The sequence below is a fragment of the Schistocerca serialis genome, chromosome 11 (assembly GCF_023864345.2).
Source record: "Schistocerca serialis cubense isolate TAMUIC-IGC-003099 chromosome 11, iqSchSeri2.2, whole genome shotgun sequence".
NCBI classification, from domain to species: domain Eukaryota; kingdom Metazoa; phylum Arthropoda; class Insecta; order Orthoptera; family Acrididae; genus Schistocerca; species Schistocerca serialis.
In genome coordinates this window covers 183,111,302-183,135,700 of record NC_064648.1, presented here as the reverse complement: position 1 = coordinate 183,135,700, position 24,399 = coordinate 183,111,302, and the positions used below count along the sequence as shown (strand labels likewise).

The 24,399-nt window shown below is 44.2% G+C and overlaps 1 protein-coding gene and 1 pseudogene across 3 annotated transcripts in view; both read right to left on the bottom strand.

The window, feature by feature from the left end:
- LOC126427381 (neprilysin-2) overlaps window positions 1-24,399 on the bottom strand; it is a 617,471-nt gene that overhangs the window by 439,402 nt on the left and 153,670 nt on the right. The gene's annotated exons all lie outside the window — the stretch shown is intronic.
- Window positions 8,052-8,169, bottom strand: LOC126427514 (5S ribosomal RNA; annotated as a pseudogene).

Here is a 24,399-nt window from a genome sequence, read left to right as displayed (position 1 = left end):
TGTCCTCCGCCACACCCCGTTGGGTGGCTTGCGGAGTATAAATGTAGATGTAGATATAGAACTTGTAATACAGGGTGTCCATAAACACTCTCATTTCAAGGTTGAATATTAATTGTACACTGAAGAGCCAAGGAAACTGGTATACCTGAGCAATGCCGTGTAGGGCCTCCGCGAGCACGCGGAAGTGCCGAAACATGGCCTGGCATGGACTCGACTAATGTCTGAAGCAGTGCTGGAGGGAATTGCCACGAAAAATTCTGCAGGTCGGTCTATGAAGTACGAGGGGGGTCGAGATCTCTTCTGAACAACAGTACGTTACAAGGCATCCTGGATGTGCTCAATAATGTTCATGTCTGGGGAGTTTGGTGGCCAGCGGAAGTGTTTAGACTCTGAAGAGTGTTCCTGGAGCCACTCTGTAGCAATTCTAGACGTGTGGGGTATCGCATTGTCCTGCTGGAATTGCCCAAGTCCATCGGAATGCACAATAGACATAAACGGATGCAGGTGATAAGACAGGATGCTTACGCACGTGTCACCAGTCAGAGTCGTATCTGGACGCAACAGGTGTCCCGTATCACTCCAGCTGCACACGTCACACACCACTACACCAACTTGAACAGTCCCCGCTGAGATGCAAGATTCATGGATACATGGGGTTGTCCCCATATCTGTACACGTCCATCTGCTCTACAGCATTTGAAACGAGACTCGTTCGATCAGGTAACATGTTTCCAGTCATCAACAGTCCAACGTCGGTCTTGACAGGTCCAGGCTAGGTGTAAAGCCTTGTGTCACGCAATCATCGAGGGTACACGAGTGGACCTTCGCCCCTGAATACTCATATCGATGATGTTTCGTTGAATGGTTCGCACGCTGACACTTGTTGATTGCCCAGCACTGAAATCTGTAGCAATTTGCGGAACGGTTGCACTTCTGTCAAGTCGAACGATTCTCTTCAGTTGTCGTTGGTCCCTTTCTTGCAGGATGTTTTTGCGGCTGCAGCGAAGTCGGAGATTTGATGTTCTACCGCATTACTGATATTCATGGTACACACGTCAAATGGTCGTACAGGAAAATCCCCACTTCATCGCTACCTCGGAGATGCTGTGTCCCATCGTTCGTGCGCCACCTATAAAACACCACGTTCAGACTCACATAAATCTCAATAACGTGCGATTGTACCAGCAGTTACAGATCTAACAACTGCGCCACACACTTGCTGTCTTATATAGGCGTTGCGCCGGTTTATGTATCTCTGTATATGAATAACCAAGCATATACCAGTTTCTTCGCGCTTGAGTGCAAATAACGACTAAAAGAAAATAGCAAATAAACAAATAAATAATACCAATACAGTAAATAGTTTTCCGTCTGCACCGGCTTGAGCAACTGAAGTTTAATTTCAACCAGCCTGTAGTTCTGTGTTACTTCCTTAGCACTACTGACAAGGTATTTCTTGCAGGACTAAGTATGAAAAACATCAAGATGTTCTAATGTTATACGCAGTATCATTGTCGGTATTAGTAATAGCATTACATTCATTAATCTTTACACTGTCGCACGCCGTTCTTCCTCTTCCCAACTTAGACCTGAAGACTTTCTGGTAGTCGGATCGGAAGTTGTCATCACAAAAAAGGTGATACAGGCAGTCTGCCAGCGGACACAACGGTTTCCACAGAAGTCCACAATTACACTACTGGCCATTAAAATCGCTACACCAAGAAGAAATGCTGATGATAAACGCGTATTCATTCGACAAATATATTATACTAGAAGTGACATATGATTACATTTTCATGCAAATTGGGTGCATAGATCCTGAGAAATCAGTATCCACAACAACCACCTCTGGCCGTACTAACGGCCTTGATAACGCCTGGGCATTGAGTCAATCAGAGCTCGGATGGCGTGTACAGGTACAGCTGCCCGTGCAGCTTCAACACGATACCACAGTTCATCGAGAGTAGTGACTGGCGTATTGTGACGAGCCAGTTGCTCGGCCACCATTGACCAACATTCTCAATTGGTGAGAGATCTGGAGAATGTGCTGGCCAGGACAGCAGTCGAACATTTTCTGTATCCAGAAAGGCCCGTACAGGACCTGCAACATGCGGTCGTGCATTATCCTGCCGAAATGTAGGGTTCTGCAGGGATCGAATGAAGGGTAGAGCCACGGGTCGTAAAATCTGAAATGTAACGTCCACTGTTCAAAGTGCCGTCAATGATAACGAGAGGTGACCGAGACGTGTAACCGATGGCACCCCATACCATCACGCGAGGTGATACGCCAGTATGGCGATGACGAATCCACGCTTCCAATGTGTGTTCACCGCGATGTCGCCAAACGCGGATGTTACCATCACGATGCTGTTAACAGAACTTGGATTCATCCGAAAAAATGACGTTTTGCCATTCGTGCACCCAGGTTCGCCGTCGAGTACACCATCGCAGGCGCTCCTGTCTGTGTGATGCAGCGTCAAGGGTAACCGCAGCCACGGTCTCCGAGCTGACGGTCCGTGCTGCTGCAAACGTCGTCGAACTGTTCGTGCAGATGGTTGTTGTCTCGCAAACGTCCCCATCTGTTGACTCAGGGATCGAGACGTGGCTGCACGATCCGTTACAGCTATGCGGATAAGATGCCTGTCATTTCGCCTGCTAGTGATACGAGGCCGTTGGGATCCAGCACGGCGTTCCGTATTACCCTCCTGAACCCACCGATTCCATATTCTGCTAACAGTCATTGCATCTCGACCAACGCGATCAGAAATGTCGCGATACGATAATCCACAATCGCGATAGGCTACAATCCGACCTTTATGAAAGTCGGAAACGTGATGGTACGCATTTCTCCTCCTTACACGAGGCATCACAACAACGTTTCACCAGGCAATGCCCGTCAACTGCTGTTTGTGTATGAGAAATCGGTTGGAAACTTTCCTCATGTCAGCACGTTGTAGGTGTCGCCAGCGGTGCCAACTTTGTGTGAATGCTCTGAAAAGCTAATCATTTGCATATCACAGCGTCTTCTCCCTGTCCGTTAAATTTCACATCTGTAGCACGTCTTCATGGTGTAGCAATCTTAATGGCCAGTAGTGTATGAGATATCCACCAGATAGCAGAGATGTATATCCCGCGGCCACTTACTTGGATAACGTACGAAATACCAAATGTAACTGACGAGGAGGAGAACATATACGAACCGGCCAAATGCAGCAGGCGAAACGAAGTGTTGTATCTGAAAAATGAGAGTGACAGGAAGTGCAAAACGGCAAAGTGGGAATGGTTATACGGGAAATACAAGAACGTAGACGTATAATCAAGGGGAAAGATAGATACGGCCTGCAGGAAGCGTGAGGAAACCTTTGGAGGAGACAGAAGCAGCTCAGATGGGCAACAAGCACTTAGCAAAGAAGGAAAAACTAGAAGGTGGATGGAATATGTAGAAGGGCTATATAAGGTAAATGAAGCGTAGAGAAAGTAGATGGCTATGATTTGGGAGATACTATGATGTTCTGAGGAGAATATGATATATCAGTGAAAGACTTGAGTCGAAGCATGCTCCCTGCAATAGACCACACTGGCTTAGAATTGAGACGCTGAGAATCATAAGAGCCTAAAGCACGACGTCGCCGATTTTGACACTGCAGCATCTATGCATGCTCCTGGTGTCTGTGGTCCATATTGTACGAGGCGTGGTTGGGAAGTTTTAAGAATGGATCCGCTACTGATTACTGGTTCGACGGGCAGGTGCATGGAGGGTGAGGAGTGAGTCATTGCCTTGTCCTTGAACGCTGCTTTCCCTTTATTCAGTTCGTTGTGGCAGCTGGTTCAGTGCGGGTCTGTTGGGGCTTGTTGCAGGATTCTGTCTGTGTGAAAATGGACGTAAAAACGGAGCAACGAGTTTGTGTGAAATTTTGTTTTAAACCTGGGAAATACGCTTCTGAGACTTACGAACTATTAAAAACAGCTTTTGGAAATTAACTACTGGCCATTAAAATTGCTACACCACGTAGATGACATGCTACAGACGCGAAATTTAACCGACAGGAAGAAGATGCTGTGTTATGCAAATGATTAGTTTTTCAGAGCGTTCACACATGGTTGGCGCCGGTGGCGACACCTACAACGTCCTGACATGAGGAAAATTTCCAACCGACTTCTCATACACAAACAGAAGTTGACCGGCGTTGCCTGGTGAAGCGGTGTTATGATGCCTCGTGTAGGGAGGAGAAATGCGTACCATCACGTTTCCGACTTTGATAAAGGTCGGATAGTAGCCAATAGTGATTGCGGTTTATCGTATCGCGACATTGCTGCTCGCGGTGGTCGAGATCCAATGACTGTTAGCAGAATATGGAATCGGTGGGTTCAGGAGGGTAATACGGAACGCCGTGCTGGATCCCAACGGCCTCGTATCACTAGCAGTCGAGATGACAGGCATCTTATCCGCACGGCTGTAATGGATCGTGCAGCCACGTCTCGATCCCTGAGTCAACAGATGGGGACGCTTGCAAGACAACAACCATCTGCACGAACAGTTCGACGACATTTGCAGCAGCACGGACTATCAGCTCGGAGAACGTGGCTGCGGTTACCCTTGACGTACAGTCACAGTCAGGAGCGCCTGCGATGGTGTACTCGACGACGAACCTGGGTGCACGAATGGCAAAACGTCATTTTTTCGGATGAATCCAGGTTCTCTTTACAGCATCGTGATGGTCGCATCCGTGTTTGTTGACATCGCGGTGGACGCACATTGGAAGCCTGTATTCGTCATCGCCATACTGGCGTATCACCCGGTGTGATGGTATGGGGTGCCATTGGTTACACGTCTCGGTCACCTCTTGTTCGCATTGACGGCACTTTGAACAGTGGACATTTCATTTCAGATGTGTTACGACCCGTGGCTCTACCTTTCATTCGATCCCTACATTTCAGCAGGATAATGCACGACCGCATGTTGCAGGTCCTGTACGGGCCTTTCTGGATAAAGAAAATGTTCGACTGCTGTCCTGGCCAGCACATTCTCCAGATCTCTCACCAATTGAAAACGTCTGGTCAATGGTGGCCGAGCAACTGGCTTGTTAGAATACGCCAGTCACTACTCTTGATGAACTGTGGTATCGTGTTAAAGCTGCATGGGTAGCTGTACCTGTACACGCCATCCAAGCTCTGTTTGACTCAATGCCGAGGCGTATCGAGGCCGTTATTACGGCCAGAGGTGGTTGTTCTGGGTACTGATTTCTCGGGATCTATGCACCCATTTGCGTGAAAATGTAATCACATGTCAGTTCTAGTATAATATATTTGTCCAATGAATATCCGTTTATCATCTTCATTTCTTCTTGGTGTAGCAATTTCAATGGCCAGTAGTCTAATTGTATGGGCCAGTCAAACGTTTTTGTCTGGTTCAACGGATTTAAAAATGGCCGTGAATCATTTGAAGATGAACCATGGTTCGGCCATCCTTCCTCCTCAAAAACGAATGAAAATGTTGTCAATGTCTTTCGACTTCGTGCGCTCTGATCTTAGATTTACAATTATGGAGATGGCTGATGAACTTAATGTAAGTTTCTATGGAGTTCAGTCAATTTCAACAGAAGATCTGAACTTGCTTCGAGTGGCCGCAATATTCATTCCAAAAGTGTTGTCAAGTGGGCAGAGACAATACCGACTTGAAGTGTGCCTAGGTATGTTTAATCGGATTAAAATTGACGCAGATTTTTTAACTAGGGTAATTACAGGTGGGTATATGGGTATGATCCTGAAACCATCTACATCTACATCTACATCCATACTCCGCAAGCCACCTGACGGTGTGTGGCGGATGGTACCTTGAGTACCTCTATCGGTTCTCCCTTCTAATCCAGTCTCGTATCGTTCGTGGAAAGAAGGATTGTCGGTATGCTTCTGCGTGGGCTCCAATCTCTCTGATTTTATCCTCATGGTCTCTTCGCGAGATATACGTAGGAGGGAGCAATACACTTTTTTTTTTCACTATGGGACTTAACTTCTGAGGTCATCAGTCCCCTAGAACTTAGAACTACGTAAACCTAACTAACCTAAGGACATCACACTCATCCAAGCCCGAGGCAGGATTCGAACCTGCGACCGTAGCAGTCGCGCGGTTCCGGACTGCGCGCCTAGAACCGCTAGACCACCGCGGCCGGCAGCAATATACTGCGTGACTCTTCGGTGAAGGTATGTTCTCGAAACTTTAACAAAAGCCCGTACCGAGCTACTGAGCGTCTCTCCCGCAGAGTCTTCCACTGGATTTTATCTATCATCTCCGTAACGCTTTCGCGATTACTAAATGATCCTGTAACGAAGCGCGCTGCTCTCCGTTGGATCTTCTCTATCTCTTCTATCAACCCTATCTGGTACAGATCCCACACTGCTGAGCAGTATTCAATCAGTGGGCGAACAAGCGTACTGTAACCTACTTCCTTTGTTTTCGGATTGCATTTCCTTAGGATTCTTCCAATGAATCTCACTCTGGCATCTGCTTTACCGACGATCAACTTTATATGATCATTCCATTTTAAATCACTCCTAATGCGTACTCCCAGATAATTTATGGAATTAACTGCTTCCAGTTGCTGACCTGCTATTTTGTAGCTAAATGATAAGGGATCTATCTTTCTATGTATTCGCAGCACATTAGACTTGTCTACATTGAGATTCAATTGCGATTCCCTGCTCCATGTGTCAATTCGCTACAGATCCTCCTGCATTTCAGTACAATTTTCCATTGTTACAACCTCTCGATACACCACAGCATCATCTGCAAAAAGCTCAGTGAACTTCCGATGTCATCCACAAGGTCATTTATGTATATTGTGAATAGCAACGGTCCTACGACACTCCCCTCCGGCACACCTGAAATCACTCTTACTTCGGGAGACTTCTCTCCATTGAGAATGACATGCTGCGTTCTGTTATCTAGGAACTCTTCAATCCAATCACACAATTGGTCTGATAGTCCATATGCTCTTACTTTGTTCATTAAACGACTGTGGGGAACTGTGGAAGACTTGAGGTTCACCAAGGCCGAAATGAGCACTGCAGATGTTCGAAGGTGAAGACAATGTTGGTTCAAATGGTTCAAATGGCTCTGAGCACTATGGGACATAACAGCTGAGGTCATCAGTCGCCTAGTACTTAGAACTACTTCAACTAACTAACCTAAGAACATCACACACATCTATGCCCGAGGCAGGATTCGAACCTGGGGCCGTAGCGGTCGCGCGGTTCCAGACTGAAGCGCCTAGAACCGCTCGGCCACACCGGCTGGCTGCCGGTGCGGAAGTAAATGCCTGCATTGTGGAAAGACAGGAATGGGGTGCTACACCATGACAATGCTCTGGCTCATCATGCCTTCTCCATAATTGATTTTTGACCAAATTCAAAATTCCTGTGCTTCCACAACCGCCATATTCCCCTGATTTGGCCCCTGCGGACTTCTGTCTCTTTTCCTAAACTGAAATTTTGACTGAAAGGCGCTGCAGTCATGGGTTGTGCGGCTGGTTCTGGCGGAGGTTCGAATCCTCCCTCGGGCATGGGTGTGTGTGTTTGTCCTTAGGATAATTTAGGTTAAGTAGTGTGTAAGCTTAGGGACTGATGACCCTAGCAGTTAAGTCCCATAAGATTCCACACACATCTGAACATCTGAACTTCACTGAAAGGGACGCGATTTGACTCTATTGAAGACGTCCAGACAAATACGTAGAGCATCCTTAACTCACTTCAGGAAAAAAATTTCCAGGAATGCTTCCAAAAGCGGTAGTATGTAAGGACCAGCATTGAACATTACAAGCACATTCTTAAAGCTTTACAATCACACCTCATATACCCTCCGTCTTAAGGCCGCAAGTGGCCCATCGGAACCATCCGACCGCCGTGTCATCCTCATTGTGCATGCGGATAGGAGGGGCGTGTGGTGAGCACACCGCTCTCCTGGTCGTTGCTATGGTTTTCTTCGACCGGAGCCGCCACTATTCGGTCGAGTAGCTCCTCAATTGGCATCACGAGGCTGAGTGCACCCCGAAAAATGGCAACAGCGCATGGCGGCCCGGATGGTCATCCATCCAAGTGCCGACCACGCCCGACAGCGCTTAACTTCGGTGATCTCACAGGAACCGGTGTATCCACTGCGGCAAGGCCGTTGCCCTACACCTCATATATGCTGAGGTGTTAAAAGGCATGGGGTACCTCGTAATACTGTATCCTCCTTTTGCCTGGTACAGTGCACCAACTCGACGTAGCATGGGCTCAACAAGTCGTTGGACGTCCCCTGCAGAAATATTGAGCCATGATGCCTCTACAGCCGTCCATAATTGCGAAAGTGTTGCCGGTGCAGGATTTTGAGCTCGACCTGACCTCTCGATTACACCCCGTAAGTGCTCAGTGGGATTCATGCCGGGCGATCTGGGTGACCAAATCATTGGCTCGCATTGTCTAGAATGTCCTTCAAACCAGTCACAAACAGTTGCGGCCCAGTAACATGGTGCATCGTCACCCATAAAAATTCCAACATTGTTTGGGAACGTGAACGTCATGAATGACTACAAATTGTCTCCAAGTGGCCAAACATAACCTTTCCCACTCGATGATCGCTTCATTCCATGTAAACATAGTCCACACGATTATGGAGCCAGCATCAGCTTGCACAGTGCTTCGTTGACGACTTGGGTCCATGGCTTCGTGTGGTCATCGCCACACTCTAACCGTACCATCGGCTCTTATCAACTGAAATCGGGACTCACGAGACCAGGTCATGTATTTCCTGTCGTCTAGCGTCCAATGGATACAGTCACGAGCCCAGGGACCCTATTCAATATCGTTCATACCGATCACTGCTGTAGGTTAGTCATGGTAGTGACGTCATTCTCGGTTCTTTATCGAAATATCCTATTCACTAAGCTTCTGAGACCTGTTACCGAACGGTCCTCCCGCCGATTTTTCGACAACTGTACCGAGAGGTTTTTGGTTTCGGTATGGCCCTGTCGTTCGGTCAGCTATGGTCTATTTACACCTATGATTTGTTACTTTAAACATTTTGAGCGCTTTTAGCTTTGGATTTAGTGATTGTGTTACTAAACAATCGTCACATGACGTGCCCGGTTGGAAAGTGAGTTCATAATAGACTATTTTCCTTGGTTAGAAATATTGTTAGCTTAAGTTGTTACTGTGACTGATTACAACATCCAATAAAAAATTTTCGGTCAATATTCTCTCAAAATACCTGTTATTTTATGCAATTAAGAGATTAAGGATCATTAAATATCAAGACATCGGCTGTAATAACGTATATTACATGGGTGTTTGCTGAAATTACTGCTGTCTTTGCGTACTCTTTTCCGCAAATGGTTTCCTTAGTAATTATCGAAACGCGTTTAAAATTTTTAAGTAACAATACAAAGGAATTTTGTGGGGCCTGATAGAGGAAACCTTTCAAAAGTTTATGTACTTAACGGCTTATGCCCACATCATTTGGCAACGAAGTCGACCTGCGTCTCTCTAGCTGGGAATTACATAAAATTAAGGAGCAGTAGTACAGAAGCTGTGATGCCGAACTTGCCGGCAGCGTGTTCGGTCAGAGGGTTAGCTGCCCTCTGTAACAAAAAAAAATCAGAGTTAATCGATTAACGACGAACTTAAACGGCTGTCTTACGACGTCCGCCCCGACAAAATCGAACAAAATGAGACAAAAAAAAAAAAAAGTTGGTAAGGCGACGAAGTGCCGTGCCAAAGGATATAGGTTCGTATACTGCTGGGTGCGAAATTTGTTTTTCCTCTCCCTATTTGTAACGCATACTGAGACTTCGTTAAGCATTTTTCTGAAATATTCGTTGTAATTTACACGTAAGAGCGCGCTTTCTCCGATTTCGTGCCTTCTACATGTCCAAGAAATGAAATATGAAATTACTGTGCGTGAAACAACTGACAGTGACATTTATACTTCTTCTCGTCACAAATAATTCACCATTTTTTTCGGAATACGTAGTCATTTCCGAGAGTGTGGTCAGACAGGAATCTAAGAGCACAACCTGAATTACTGCGAATGAGAGTAGCAGCAATCGTCTTTATACTCTAGCTTGTCACAAGCATTTATCTGCGATCGAATCCTTAACAACAGTAGACAGAGATGAAACGTTCCCGCCACAATATTTTCATACTATACCACCATATTATCTGTATATTGAGCAAGCAGTGAAGGAAACAAAAGAAAAATTTGGAGTAGGTATTAAAATTCATGGAGAAGAAGTAAAAACTTTGAGGTTCGCCGATGACATTGTAATTCTGTCAGAGACAGCGAAGGACTTGGAAGAGCAGTTGAACGGAATGGACAGTGTCTTGAAAGGAGGATATAAGATGAACATCAACAAAAGCAAAACGAGGATAATGGAATGTAGTCAAATTAAATCGGGTGATGCTGAGGGAATTAGATTAGGAAATGAGACACTTAAAGTAGTAAAGGACTTTTGCTATTTAGGGAGTAAAATAACTGATGACGGTCGAAGTAGAGAGGATATAAAATGTAGACTGGCAATGGCAAGGAAATCGTTTCTGAAGAAGAGAAATTTGTTACCATCGAGTATAGATTTAAGTGTCAGGAAGTCGTTTCTGAAAGTATTTGTATGGAGTGTAGCCATGTATGGAAGTGAAACATGGACGATAACTAGTTTGGACAAGAAGAGAACAGAAGCTTTCGAAATGTGTGCTACAGAAGAATGCTGAAGATTAGATGGGTAGATCACATAACTAATGAGGAGGTACTGAATGGGATTGGGGAGAAGAGAAGTTTGTGGCACAACTTGTCTAGAAGAAGGGATCGGTTGGTAGGACATGTTCTGAGGCATCAAGGGATCACAAATTTGGTATTGGAGGGGAGCGTGGAGGGTAAAAATAGAGGGAGAGCAAGAGGTGAATACACTAAGCAGATTCAGAAGGATGTAGGTTGCAGTAGGTACTGGGAGATGAAGAAGCTTGCACAGGATAGAGTAGCATGGAGAGCTGCATCAAACCAGTCTCAGGTCTGAAGACGACAACAACAACAACACCACCATATTTGAAACATTTTGATTCATCAGATGCATGTTATAAACTACAATAAACTTGTATGGCTGCACTCGCCACACGCTCTCGGAAACGCGATTTTTTAAACTTCGTTTTTATGAACCAAATCTTTGATGTATCACATAGGGAAGTAGGCTACTTCATCATTTGGATCTCTAGGGGCGAGCTTCGATCACATTCTATGCGTCGTCTTATTCATTGACACTCTCTTAGACAATTTTTCGGGCTCTTGTGTTCCGCCCGTTCATCTAATTGAAGGCAGTTTTTTCCCATACGCGTTTCGCTTCTTTTATTTGTGAAGCATCATCCCGAGTAGAGGAAGCGGAACGCGTATGGAAATAAACAAACTGTCTTCAATTGGCTGCATAGTCGGAACGTACCTCGATGTATTTTAAAGCAACGAAGGAACGACAGAAAGCAGAGAAAGTGACGAATTTTTGGGGTCTTTCTATAGACGTATTTGCACAGTGTGGTACTACACTCCATCCCTAACTCATATTCCGAAACGTAAAATCCAAAACAAGACGCCGATATGAATGGCAATAAAATGACGTAATGTGACATTTATGACAGTTTCCAGAACCCAGTCAATATTCTATCGTTGTCATGCATTCATGTAAGCCAGTGGTCAGTGAAATTTGAACAGTATTAGGTACTCTAACCACACTTTTCGGTACTATGAAGAATGACATGCCCGTGTCGCCTGCTAGCCTCTTCGCTGCAAAGAAACATTGGGGGCCAGAAGAAATGCTTCACCCAATCGCCGAAATAAGAAAGTACAAAATTGTGCAGGGAAGCTAAGACGAAATGGCTGCATCAGAAATGCGAACAAATCTAAAAAGAAATGAGTGACTGAAGGACTGTCTTAGCGTATAGAAAAGCCAAAAAGAAACTTCGGTGAAATTAATGCAAGGATGGTAACATTAAGAGTGCAACGGGAATCCCACTGTTAAATCTAGAGGAGACAGCCGATATGTGGAAAAAGTCCATTCAAGGCCTCTATGAGAGAAACTTATCTGATGAAGTGATAGAAGAAGAAACATGAGTCCATATAGAAGAGATATCGCATCCATTATTAGAATCAGAATTTAAAAGAGGTTTGGAAGACAAGATCGAATAAGGCAGCACGGATTGATAGAATACCGTCAGAATTTCTAAAAACATTGGGGGAAGTAGAAACAAAACTATTATTCACGTTGGTGTGTAGAATGCATGAGACTGGCGATATATCTTTTGACTTTTGAAAAAATATCAGCCACACAATTCCGAACATTGAAACAGCCGACAAGTGCGAGAATTATCCCACAGTGAGCTCAACAGCTGATGCAAGTTGGTGACAAGAATAATATGCAGAAAAGTGGAAAAGAAAATCGAGGATGCGTTAGATGAAGATCAGTTTGGCTTTACGACAGGTAAAAAATGTAACAGAGAGGCAATTGTGACGTTGCGCCAGATAATGGAAACGAGACTAAGGAAAAATCAGGACACGTTCATAGGATTGGTCGACCTGGAAAAACCGGTCGACAGTGTAAAATGGTGCAAGATGTTCGAAATTCTGAGAAAAACAGGTTCAAGCCATAAGGAGAGACGGGTAATATACCATATTTACAGGAGCCAAGAGGAAGTAATAAGAGTGCACGAGTAAGAACGAAGTGCTCAGATTAAAAAGGGTGTAAGACAGGGGTGTAGTCTTCCATCCCTGCGGTTCAATCTGTACATCGAAGAAGCAATAATGGAAATAAAGTTGCAGGAGTGGAATTAAAATTCAGTGTGAAAGATTATCAATGTGAAAGATTCGCTGATGACATTGCTATCGTGAGTGAAGGTGAAGAAGAATTAAATGATCTGCTGAACGGAATGAACAGTCTAATGAGTACAGAAATGGATTGACATCGACGAAAGACTAAAGTAATGAGAAGTAGCAGAAATGAGAACAGCGAGAAACTTAACATCAGGATTGGTGATCACGAGGGAGATGAAGTTAGGAAATTCTGCTACCCAGGCAGTAAAATACACAACTGGCCACTAAAATTGCTACACCACGAAGATGACGTGCTACAGACGCGAAATTTAACCGACAGGAAGAAGATGCTGTGATACGCAAATGATTAGCTTTTTAGAGCATTCACACAAGGCTGGCGCCGGTGGCGACACCTACAACGTGCTGACACGAGGAAACTTTCCAACCGATTTCTCATACACAAACGGCAGTTGACCGGCGTTGGCTGGTGAAACGTTGCTGTGATGCCTCGTGTAAGGAGGAGAAATGCGTACCATCACGTTTCCGACTTTAATAAAGGTCGGATTGTAGCCTATCGCGATTGCGGTTCATCGTATCGCGACATTGCTGCTTGCGTTGGTCGAGATCCAATGACTCTTAGCAGAATATGGAATCGGTGGGTTCAGGAGGGTAATACGGAACGCCGTGCTGGATCCCAACGGCCTCGTATCACTAGCAGCCGAGGTGACAGGCATCTTATCCACGTGGCTGTAACGGATCGTGCAGCCACGTCTCGATCCCTGAGTCAACAGATGGGGACGTTTGCAAGACGACAGCCATCTGCACGGACAGTTCGACGACGTTTGCAGCAGCGCGGACTATCAGCTCGGAGACCGTGGCTGCGGTTACCCTTGACGCTGCATCACAGACAGGAGCGCCTGCGATGGTGTACTCGACGGCGAACCTGGGTGCACGAATGGCAAAACGTCATTTTTTCGGATAAATCCAGGTTCTGTTTACAGCTTCATGATGGTCGCATCAGTGTTTGGCGACATCATGGTGAATGCACGTTGGATGCGTGTATTCGTCATCGCCATACTGGCATATCACCCGGCGTGACGGTATGGGTTGCCTTTGGTTACACGTCTCGGTCACCTCTTGTTCGCACTGACGGCACTTTGAACAGTGGACGTTACATTTGAGATGTGTTACGACCCGTGGATCTACCCTCCATTCGATCCCTGCGAAACCCTACATTTCAGCAGGATAATGCACGACCGCATGTTGCAGGTCCTGTACGGGCCTTTCTGGATACAGAAAATGTTCGACTGCTGCCCTGGCCAGCACATTCTCCAGATCTCTCACCAATTGAAAACGTCTGGTTAACGGTGGCCGAGCAACTGGCTCGTCACAATACGCCAGTCACTACTCCTGATGAACTGTGGTATCGTGTTGAAGCTGCATGGGCAGCTGTACCTGTACACGCCATCTGTGCTCTGACTCAATGCCAGGCATATCAAGGCCGTTAGTATGGCCAGAGGTGTGTACTGATTTCTCAGGATCTATGCACCGAAATTGCGTGAAAATGTAGTTCTAGTATAATATATTTGTCCAATGAATACCTGTCTATCATCTGCATTTCTTCTTGGTGTAGCAATTTTAATGGCCAGTAGTGTAATTAATAATGGACGGAACAAGGTAGACATCAAAAGCAGACTAGCAATGGCTAAGAGAGCATTCCTGGACAAGATAAGTGTACTATTGTCAAACACAGGCCTTAATTTGAGGAAGAAATAGCTGAGAATGTACGTTTCAGGTGCAGCAATGTATGGTAGTGAGAAATGGACAGTGGGAAAACAGGAAAAGAAAAGATTCGAAACATTTGAGATGCGCTGCAGAAGAATATTGAAAATTAGATGTATTGTTAAGGTAAGGAATGAGGAGGTTCAGCGCGGAATCGGAAAGGATTATATGGAAAACACTGAAAAGAAGAAGGGACAATTTGGTAGGACGTATGTTAAGACGTGAGGGAATGACTTCCATTGTTCTAGACGGAGCTGTAGAGGGCAAAAACTGTAGCGGAAGACAGAGATTGGAATACGTCCAGCAAATAATTGAGGACGTAGGTTGGAAGTGCTACTCTGAGACGAAGAGGTTAGCACAGGAAAGGAATTCGTGTCCGGCCGCATCAAACCAGTCAGAAGACTGGTGACTCGAAAAACAAAACAAAAAAGCAAAGGCTTGTTAGTGCGTCACTGCAGTGGTTAGCAATACACCGCTATGACGTCACCGATACGTGGCTCAAGTCTGAAGTGCTTTTAGCAGTGTTTCCGTCCGAGGAAAAGTTCGCCACATTTCTTAGCGAATCCTAATGTACACGGGTGGCCTTTCATGGCAGCATTTCGCGTAACGCTTGCAACGCCCCACTATACAGAAATGTTCGCACTGTTCTTTGAAATGACGTTCAGAAAGAAAATTCCTCCACACAGTCTTTGGTCATTACGGATTTCCTTCTGAAGTGCGTCAGCCACGCAGAAATTGCTTAAATTACAGATCATCCAGAAAGAACAGCGGTGATCTACATCTAAATCTACATCTACATGGATACTCTGCAAATCACACTTAAGTGCCTGGCAGAGGGTTCATCGAACCACGTTCACAATTCTCTATTATTTCAATCTCGTATAGCGCGCGGGAAGAATGAACAACTATATTTTTCCGTACGAGCACTGATTTCCCTTATTTTATCTTGGTGATCGTTCCTCCCTTTGTAGGTCGGTGTCAACAAAATATTTTCGAATTCGGAGGAGAAAGTTGGTGATTGGAATTTCGTGACACGTTTGAAAAACGCCTTTCTTTTAACGATGTCCAACCCAAATACTGTACCATTTCTGTGACACCCTCTCCCATATTTCGCGATAATACAAAACGTGCTGCCTTTCTTTGAACTTTTTCGATGTATTCAGTCAGTGCTATCGGGTAAGGATCCCATACCGCGCAACAGTATTCTAAAAGAGGAAGGACAAACGTAGTGTAGGCAGTCTCCTTAGTAGGTCTGTTACATTTTCAAAGTGTCCTGCCAATGAAACGCAGTCTTTCGTTAGCCTTCTCGACAACATTTTCTGTGTTACTTCCAATTTAAATTGTTCGTAATTGTAATTCCTAGGTATTTAGTTGAATTTACGTGTAACCGAAGTTTAAAGCGTTCTTTTTAGCACTCATGTGGATGACCTCACACTTTTCGTTATTTAAAGTCAACTTCCACTTTTCGCCCCATTTCGATATTTCTTCTAAATTGTTTTGCAGTTTGTTTTGACCTTCTGATGACTTTATTAGTCGATAAACGACAGCGTCATCTGCAAACAACCGGAGACGGCTGCTCTGATTGTCTCCCATATCGTTTATGGAGATAAGGAACAGCAAAGGGCCTATAACACTACCGGTGGGGAACGCCAGAAATCACATCTGTTTTACTTGATGTCTTTCCATCATTTACAACGAACTGTGACCTCTCTGACAAGAAATCGCAAATCCAATGACATAACTGAGACGATATTCCATAAGCACGCAATTTCACTACGAGCCGCTTGTGTGGTACAGTGTCAAAAGCCTTCCGGAAATCCAGAAATACGGAATCGATCTGAAATCCCTTTTGATGAGTTGCTAGATGGGAAGGTTTGCTTTTGTGGAACCTCGCAGTTACATACTCCGCAAGGCACTGCACAGTGATCATTAGAGGGTGCATCTTACGTATATGATTGATTTTCTGTCCTGTTGTGTTCAGAAAATGTCTGTAACCTCGGTAATTTCATTTATCGTGAACCCCTCCCTGAAAAACACCGCGAAAGATTTATGTAAACTGGTCACAAATTACACTACTGGCCATTAAAATTGCTACACCAAGAAGAAATGCAGATGATAAACGGGTATTCATTGGACAAATATATTACACTACAATTGACATGCGATTACATTTTCACGCGAGACCACAGTTCATCAAGAGTAGTAACTGGCGTATTGTGACGAGCCAGTTGCTCGGATTCATTGACCAGACGTTTTCAGTTGGTGAAAGATCTGGAGAATGGGCTGGCGAGGGCAGCAGTCGAGCAGTTTCTGTATCCGGAAAGGCCTGCAACATGCGGTCGTGCATTGTCCTGCTGAAGTGTAGGGTTTCGCATGGATCGAATGAAGGGTAGAGCCACGGGTCGTAACACATCTCAAATGTAACGTCCACTGTTCAAAGTGCCGTCAATGCGAACAAGAGGTGATTGAGACGTGTAACCAATGGCTCCTCATACCATCACGCCGGATGATTCGCCAGTATGGCGATGACGAATACAGGCTTCCAATGCGCGTTCACCGCGATGTCGCCAGACACAGATACGACTATCGTGATGCTGTAAACAGAACCTGGGTTAATCCGAAAAAATGACGTTTTGCCATTCGTGCACCCAGGTTCGTCGTCGAGTACACCATCGCAGGCGATCCTGTCTGTGATGCAGCGTCAAGGGTAACCGCAGCCACGGTCTCCGAGCTGATAGTCCGTGCTGCTGCAAACGTCGTCGAACTGTTGGTGCAGATGGTTGTTGTCTTGCAAACGTCCCCATCTGTTTACTCCGGGATCGAGACGTGGCTGCACGATCCGTTACTGCCGTGCGGATAAGATGCCTGTCATCTCGACTGCTAGTGATACGAGGCCGTTGGGATCCAGCACGGCGTTCCGTATTACCCTCCTGAACCCACCGATTCCATATTCTGCCAACAGTCATTGGATCTCGACCAACGCGAGCAGCAATGTCGCGATACGATAAACCGCAATCACTATTGGCTACTATCCGACCTTTATCAAAGTCGGGAACCTGATGGTACGCATTTCTCCTCCTTACACGAGGCATCACAACAACGTTTCAGCCGGCCGGTGTGGCCGTGCGGTTAAAGGCGCTTCAGTCTGGAACCGCGTGACCGCTACGGTCGCAGGTTCGAATCCTGCGTCGGGCATGGATGTGTGTGATGTCCTTAGGTTAGTTAGGTTTAATTAGTTCTAAGTTCTAGGCGACTGATGACCTCAGAAGTTAAGTCGCATAGTGCTCAGAGCCATTGTAACAACGTTTCACCAGGCAACGCCGTCAACTGCTGTTTGTGTATGAGAAATCGGTTGGAAACGTTCCTCATGTCAGCACGTTGTAGGTGTCGCCACCGGCGCCAACCTTGTGTGAATGCTCTGAAAAGCTAATCACTTGCATATAACAGCATCTTCTTCCTGTCGGTTAAATTTCGCATTTGTAGCACGTCATCTTCGTGGTGTAGCAATTTTAATGGCCAGTACTGTAATATTCGTACACGTATGGATGGAAGGTGCGAAACTGTAAACATTGGCAACCAAGGGTTGAAGTGTGAATCTGGAGTGCAGATTATCCGCCCACCTGCCAGGGATAGCAAACACGAACGTGTCTTTTATTTATTTATTAATTTTCGAGTCCTCAGGCTTCTGACAGGTTTGATGCGGCCCGCCACGAATTCCTTTCCTGTGCTAACCTCTTCATCTCAGAGCAGCACTTCCAACCTACGTCCTCAATTATTTGCTTGACGTATTCCAATCCCTGTCTTCCTCTACAATTTTTGCCCTGTACAGCTCCCTCTAGTACCATGGAAGTCATTCCTTCACGTCTTAACAGGTGTCATATCAGCCCTGGCCCTTCTCCTTGTCAGCGTTTTCCACATAATCCTTTTCTCTCCAAGTCCGCACAGATCCTCCTCATTGCTTACCTTATCAGTCCACCTAATTTTCAACTTTCTACTGCAGCACCACATCTCACATGCTTCGATCCTCTTCTGTTCCGGTTTTTCTGCAGTCCATGTCTCACTACCATACTATGTTGTGCTCCAGATGTATATTATCAGAAATTTCTTCCTCAAATTAAGGCCTGTGTTTGATACTAGTAGATTTCTATTGGCCAGGAATGACCTTTTCGCCATTGCTTGTCTGCTTTTGATGTAGTCCTTTCTCCGTCCGTCACAGGTTATTTTGTCTGCCCAGGTAGCTGCTTAAGTTTCTCGCTGTTCTAATTTCTGCTAATTCTCATTACTTTCGTCTTTACTCGCACTTCATATTCTGCACTCATTAGACTGTTCATTCCATTCAGCAGATCCTGTAATTCTTCTTCACTTTCACTCAGGATAGCAATGTCATCAGCGAATCTTATCGTTCATATCCTTTCATCTTTAATTTCAGTTCTGCTCTTGAACCTTCCCGTTATTTCCGGTGTTGCAGCTTCGATGTATATATTGACCAGTGGAGGCGAAAGACTACATCCCTATCTTACACCGTTTTTAATCTGAGGAATTCTTTCTCGATCTTCCATACTCATTATTCCCTCTCGAATCTTGTCGAATATTACTCGTTTTTCTTTATAGCTTACACCTATTTTGCTCAGAACACCTTGCACCACTTAACATTGTGGAATGCATTTTGCAGGTCGACAAAGCCTATGAAGGTTTCTTGATTTTTCTTCAGTTTTGCTTCCATTGTCAACCACCATCTGCCTCTCTGGTGCCTTTGCCATTCCTAAAGCCAAACTGCTTGTCACACCAGGGCACAAAGTCTTTGTGAATTTCACTGCGTGTGCACATCTGAACAGCAGATGTACCTCACAGACAGGCGTGTGGACCATGTATGCAGATAGTGAGCATTTGGAGAGAACGTGTGGATGGGCTCAAGGACGCCGGTTGGAGTAATCCGTGAATCGCTCGACAAAAAAATGGTTCAAATGGCTCTGAGCACTATGGGACTTAACATCTGAGGTCATCAGTCCCCTAGAACCTAGAACTACTCAAACCTAACTAACCTAAGGACATCACACACATCCATGCTCGAGGCAGGATTCGAGCCTGGGACTGTAGCAGACGCGCAGTTCCGGACTGTAGCGCCTAGAACCGCTCGTCCACCACGCCCGGCGAATCACTCGACAATTGAACAGAAGTGATACCACTATTCAGCGATGTAGGCAGGAATGTGTAACCGTGTCCGAATGCAGTGTCAAAGACGAAGCGGCCTACCTAGAGAGACGACAGAACGTGAGGACGAAGCAGTAGTCAGAGAGGGACTCGGAGCCCCGGATTCGCCTAAGACGTTGTCATCATCCGCACTTCTATCTCTGCACAGTTGGTGTACCAATGTGTGCAAATTTAGCTTACCACTTAGCGGGCAAATGGAAAAAACATCTGAACTGCCTTCTCAAGTCCAGGGTGTTAAACAGACATTCGGAATAAGTATGAACCTGGCCCTGAAAGGCAGCTAATATCATGCGCAGATCGTAACAAAAATCATTAGAAATACTGCCGTCACGTAACTAGAACGCATGAATTAATAAAGGTGAAAGTTTGGCGTCAATCCTATAAAGACAAAACAGCTATTCCCTCTTTTATTCTACAAATAATTTCTCAACTGTGCTTTCAGAGGTCAAGTGATACACAACAATCGTATTCAATTACTTTTGACACTCAATGGCAAAATATTTAACTCTTGGACATATTGAACTGACGATTATAAAGCGATCATAAAGCGTTTACAGCATCGGAGAGTTCAGCAGAAAATAGAAATCTTAAAAAAGGTAGGAAGATTTTCCTATTTAGCAAAAGTGACAAAAAGCAGATTTCAGAGTACTTGACGCTTCAACACAAAAGTTTTGTCTCAAGTACAGATAGTGTTGAGGATCAGTGGACAAAGTTCAAAACCGTCCTACATAATGCGTTAGATTAGTATGTGCCAAGCAAGATCGTAAGAGGTGGAAAAGAGCCACCGTGGTACAACAACCGAGTTAGGAAACTGCTGTGGAAGCAAAGGGAACTTCACAGCAAACATAAACATAGCCAAAGCCTTGCAGACAAACAGAAATTACACGAAGCGAGATGTAGTGTGAGGAGGGCTATGCGGGAGGCGTTCAACGAATTCGAAAGTAAAGTTCTATGTACTGACTTGGCAGAAAATCCTAAGAAATTTTGGTCTTATGTCAAAGCAGTAGGTGGATTAAAACAAAATGACCAGACACCTGTTTCGGGAGGACGACGGTTCAATCCCGCGTCCGGCCATCCTGATTTAGGTTTTCCGTGATTTCCCTAAATCGCTCCTGGCAAATGCCGGGATGGTTCCTTTGAAAGGGCACGGCCGACTTCCTTCCCCGTCCTTCCCTAATCCGATGAGACCGATGACCTCGCTGTCTCGTCTCCTTCCCCAAAACAGCCAACCAACCAACCATCCGGACACCTGTGACCAAAATGGTATTGAAACAGAAGATGACAGATTAAAGACCGAAATTCTAAATGTCTTTTTCCAAAGCTGTTTCACAGAGGAAGACTGCACTGTAGTTCCTTCTCTAGATTGTCGCACAGATGACAAAATGATAGATATTGAAATAGATAACAGGGATAGATAAACAATTAAAATCACTCAAAAGAGAAAGGCCGCTGGACCTGACGGGATACCAGTTCGATTTTACACAAGAGTACGCGAAGGAACTTGCCCCCCTTCTTGCAGCGGTGTACCGTAGGTCTCTAGAAGAGCGTAGCGTTCCAAAGGATTGGAAAAGGGCACAGGTCATCCCCGTTTTCAAGAAGAGACATCGAACAGATGTGCAGAACTATAGACCTATATCTCTAACGTCGATCAGTTGTAGAAGTTTGGAACACGTATTATGTTCGAGTATAATGACTTTTCTGGAGACTAGAAATCTACTCTGTAGGATTCAGCATGGGTTTCGAAAAAGACGATCGTGTGAAACCCAGCTCGCGCTATTCGTTCACGAGACTCAGAGGGCCATAGACACGGGTTCCCAGGTAGATGCCGTGTTTCTTGACTTCCGCAAGGCGTTCGATACAATTCCCCACAGTCGTTTAATTAACAAAGTAAGAGCCTATGGACTATCAGACCAATTGTGTGATTGGATTGAAGAGTTCCTAGATAACAGAACGCAGCATGTCATTCTGAATGGAGAGAAGTCTTCCGAAGTAAGAGTAATTTCAGGTGTGCCGCAGGGGAGTGTCGTAGGACGGTTGCTATTCACAATATACATAAATTACCTTGTGGATGACATCGGAAGTTCACTGAGGCTTTTTGCGGATGATGCTGTGGTGTATCGAGAGGTTGTAACAATGGAAATTTGTACAGAAATGCAGGAGGATCTACAAGGAATTGACGCATGGTGCAGGGAATGGCAATTGAATCTGAATGTAGACAAGTGTAATGTGCTGCGAATACATAGGAAGAAAGATCCTTTATCATTTATCTACAATATAGCAGGTCAGCAACTGGAAGCAGTTAATTCCGTAAATTATCTGGGAGTAGGCATTAGGAGTGATTTAAAATGGAATGGACATATAAAATTAATCGTCGGTAAAGCAGATGCCAGACTGAGATTCACTGGAAGAATACTAAGGAAATGCAGTCCGAAAACAAAGGAAGTAGGTTACAGTACGCTTGTTCGCCCAATGCTTGAATACTGCTCACCGGTGTGGGATCGGTACCAGATAGGGTTGATAGAAGAGATAGAGAATATTCAACGGATAGCAGCGCGCTTCGTTACAGGATCATTTAGTAATCGCGAAAGCGTTACGGACTCCAGTGGAAGACTCTGCAAGAGAGACGCTCAGTAGCTCGGTACGGGCTTTTGTTGATGTTTCGAGAATATACCGAGGAGTCAAGCAGTATATTGCTCCCTCCTACGTATATCTCGCGAAGAGACCGTGAGGATAAAATCGGAGAAATTAGAGCCAACACAGAGGCATACCGACAATCTTTCTTTCCACGAACAATACGATACTGGAATAGAACGGATAGAGGTACTCTAGGTACCCTCCGCCACACACCGTCATGTGGCTTGCGGAGTATAGATGTAGATTTGTAGGTTTGTACGCACTGGAATTGACTAGACGCCAAGACAATCGCCAGGTGTGGTTTGTTGCAGACTCATCACCCACTAGCAGGTGTACATATGTATGTACGACGTGTGTGAAGAGCGGTGAATCACGCCGCAGACTGAACACGTGTTCCTTCGCCCAGACCACAGCCGCACGAGACCCGCATAGTGCGTACTGGCGCGACGCAATGGACAGCACGTCAGTATATTACGATCCAAGCCTGCTAGCGGTACCCACCCGGTTCATCGTAAACGCGTCGCTCTCAAGGCTTCAGTGGGTCATGGGTTTTCCTCTCACCAGAGCGGTTTTCCGACACCGTCTATGTCAGGGTGGAAGAACTTGGGCTTACGTGTCGATCAGGACCTCAACTGAGCAAACACTACGACGGCCAGTCAAAATCTTCACTCTACAGGGTAATTCACGAAGATACGCAAATATTTCAGTATGTTATTCTAGTAGGATAATTTTGTATGTTCTGGCGCACTAACGCAATGTTAAAATAAATTCTTTTCTTTATAAGTAAAACAACTGATTTTTAAAAATTAAATTAAAGATTCAATATATTTAATTAAATCGACCGATTTTATTAACGTTAACTAAATACCTATTTTTTACAATAACATAATTAAGTACAATAAACAACTGATTTCTAACTTCATTATATAATGTACTACGTGATTGTAGCGTAATAACACATATTAGTTAACAAAAGTAAGTTATTTTTCTAAAAAATCACATTCTGAAGATAAGTAAATTAATTAAAATGTATTAGTTAACAAAGGTAAACTATATTAAAAATTACATGGTCAAAAAAAATTGATAACATTAATAAAAAATATATATATTTGTTTAACAACCAAACATAACGTATGTTACGTCAAACAAATGTATATATAAAAAATATATTTGTTTAACAAACGAACATAAAGTATGTTATGTTAAACAAATGTGTGTATAAAATATATTTGTTTAACAAACGAACATAATGTATGTTACATTAAACAAACGCTAATATACTTTATGTTCATTTGTTAAACAAATATATATTTTTTTATTAATGTTGTCCATTTATTGTTGTCCATTTAATTTTTAATATAATTTAGCTTTGTTAACTATTACAATTTAATTAGTTCACTTATCTTCACAATGTGATTTTTTCAAAAAAATAACTTACTTTTATTAACTAATACATGTCATTATGCTACAACCATGTAATAAATTAAATAATGAAGTTAGAAATCAGTTGTTTATTGTATTTAGTTATGTTATTGTAAAAAGTAGGTATTTAGTTAGTGTTAATAAAGTCGGTCGATTTAATTAAATACACTGAATCTTTAATGTAATTTTTAAAAATCAGTTGTTTTACTTATAAAATACAGAATTTATTTAAACATAGCGTTAGTGCGCCAGAACATACAAAATTATCCTACTTATTCTACAAGTAAAGCTAAAGGAAAAGTTCATATAAACATAGGTCCGAAAATGTTTAGCTATGGAATTATGGCTAATAAAAGATTTTGCCTGAAATTTAGCAACTTCGCTAAAATGAAGGCATCGCAAAACTGTACAAGGTTAAAGTAAAGCACGATTTCCATGTATTTTGTTGTTATTGATCTGATGAATCTCATAAAACATGTCCCGGACATGTATCTGCAGTAGTTTTCAGAACTTCTCGACAAGAAAAGAAG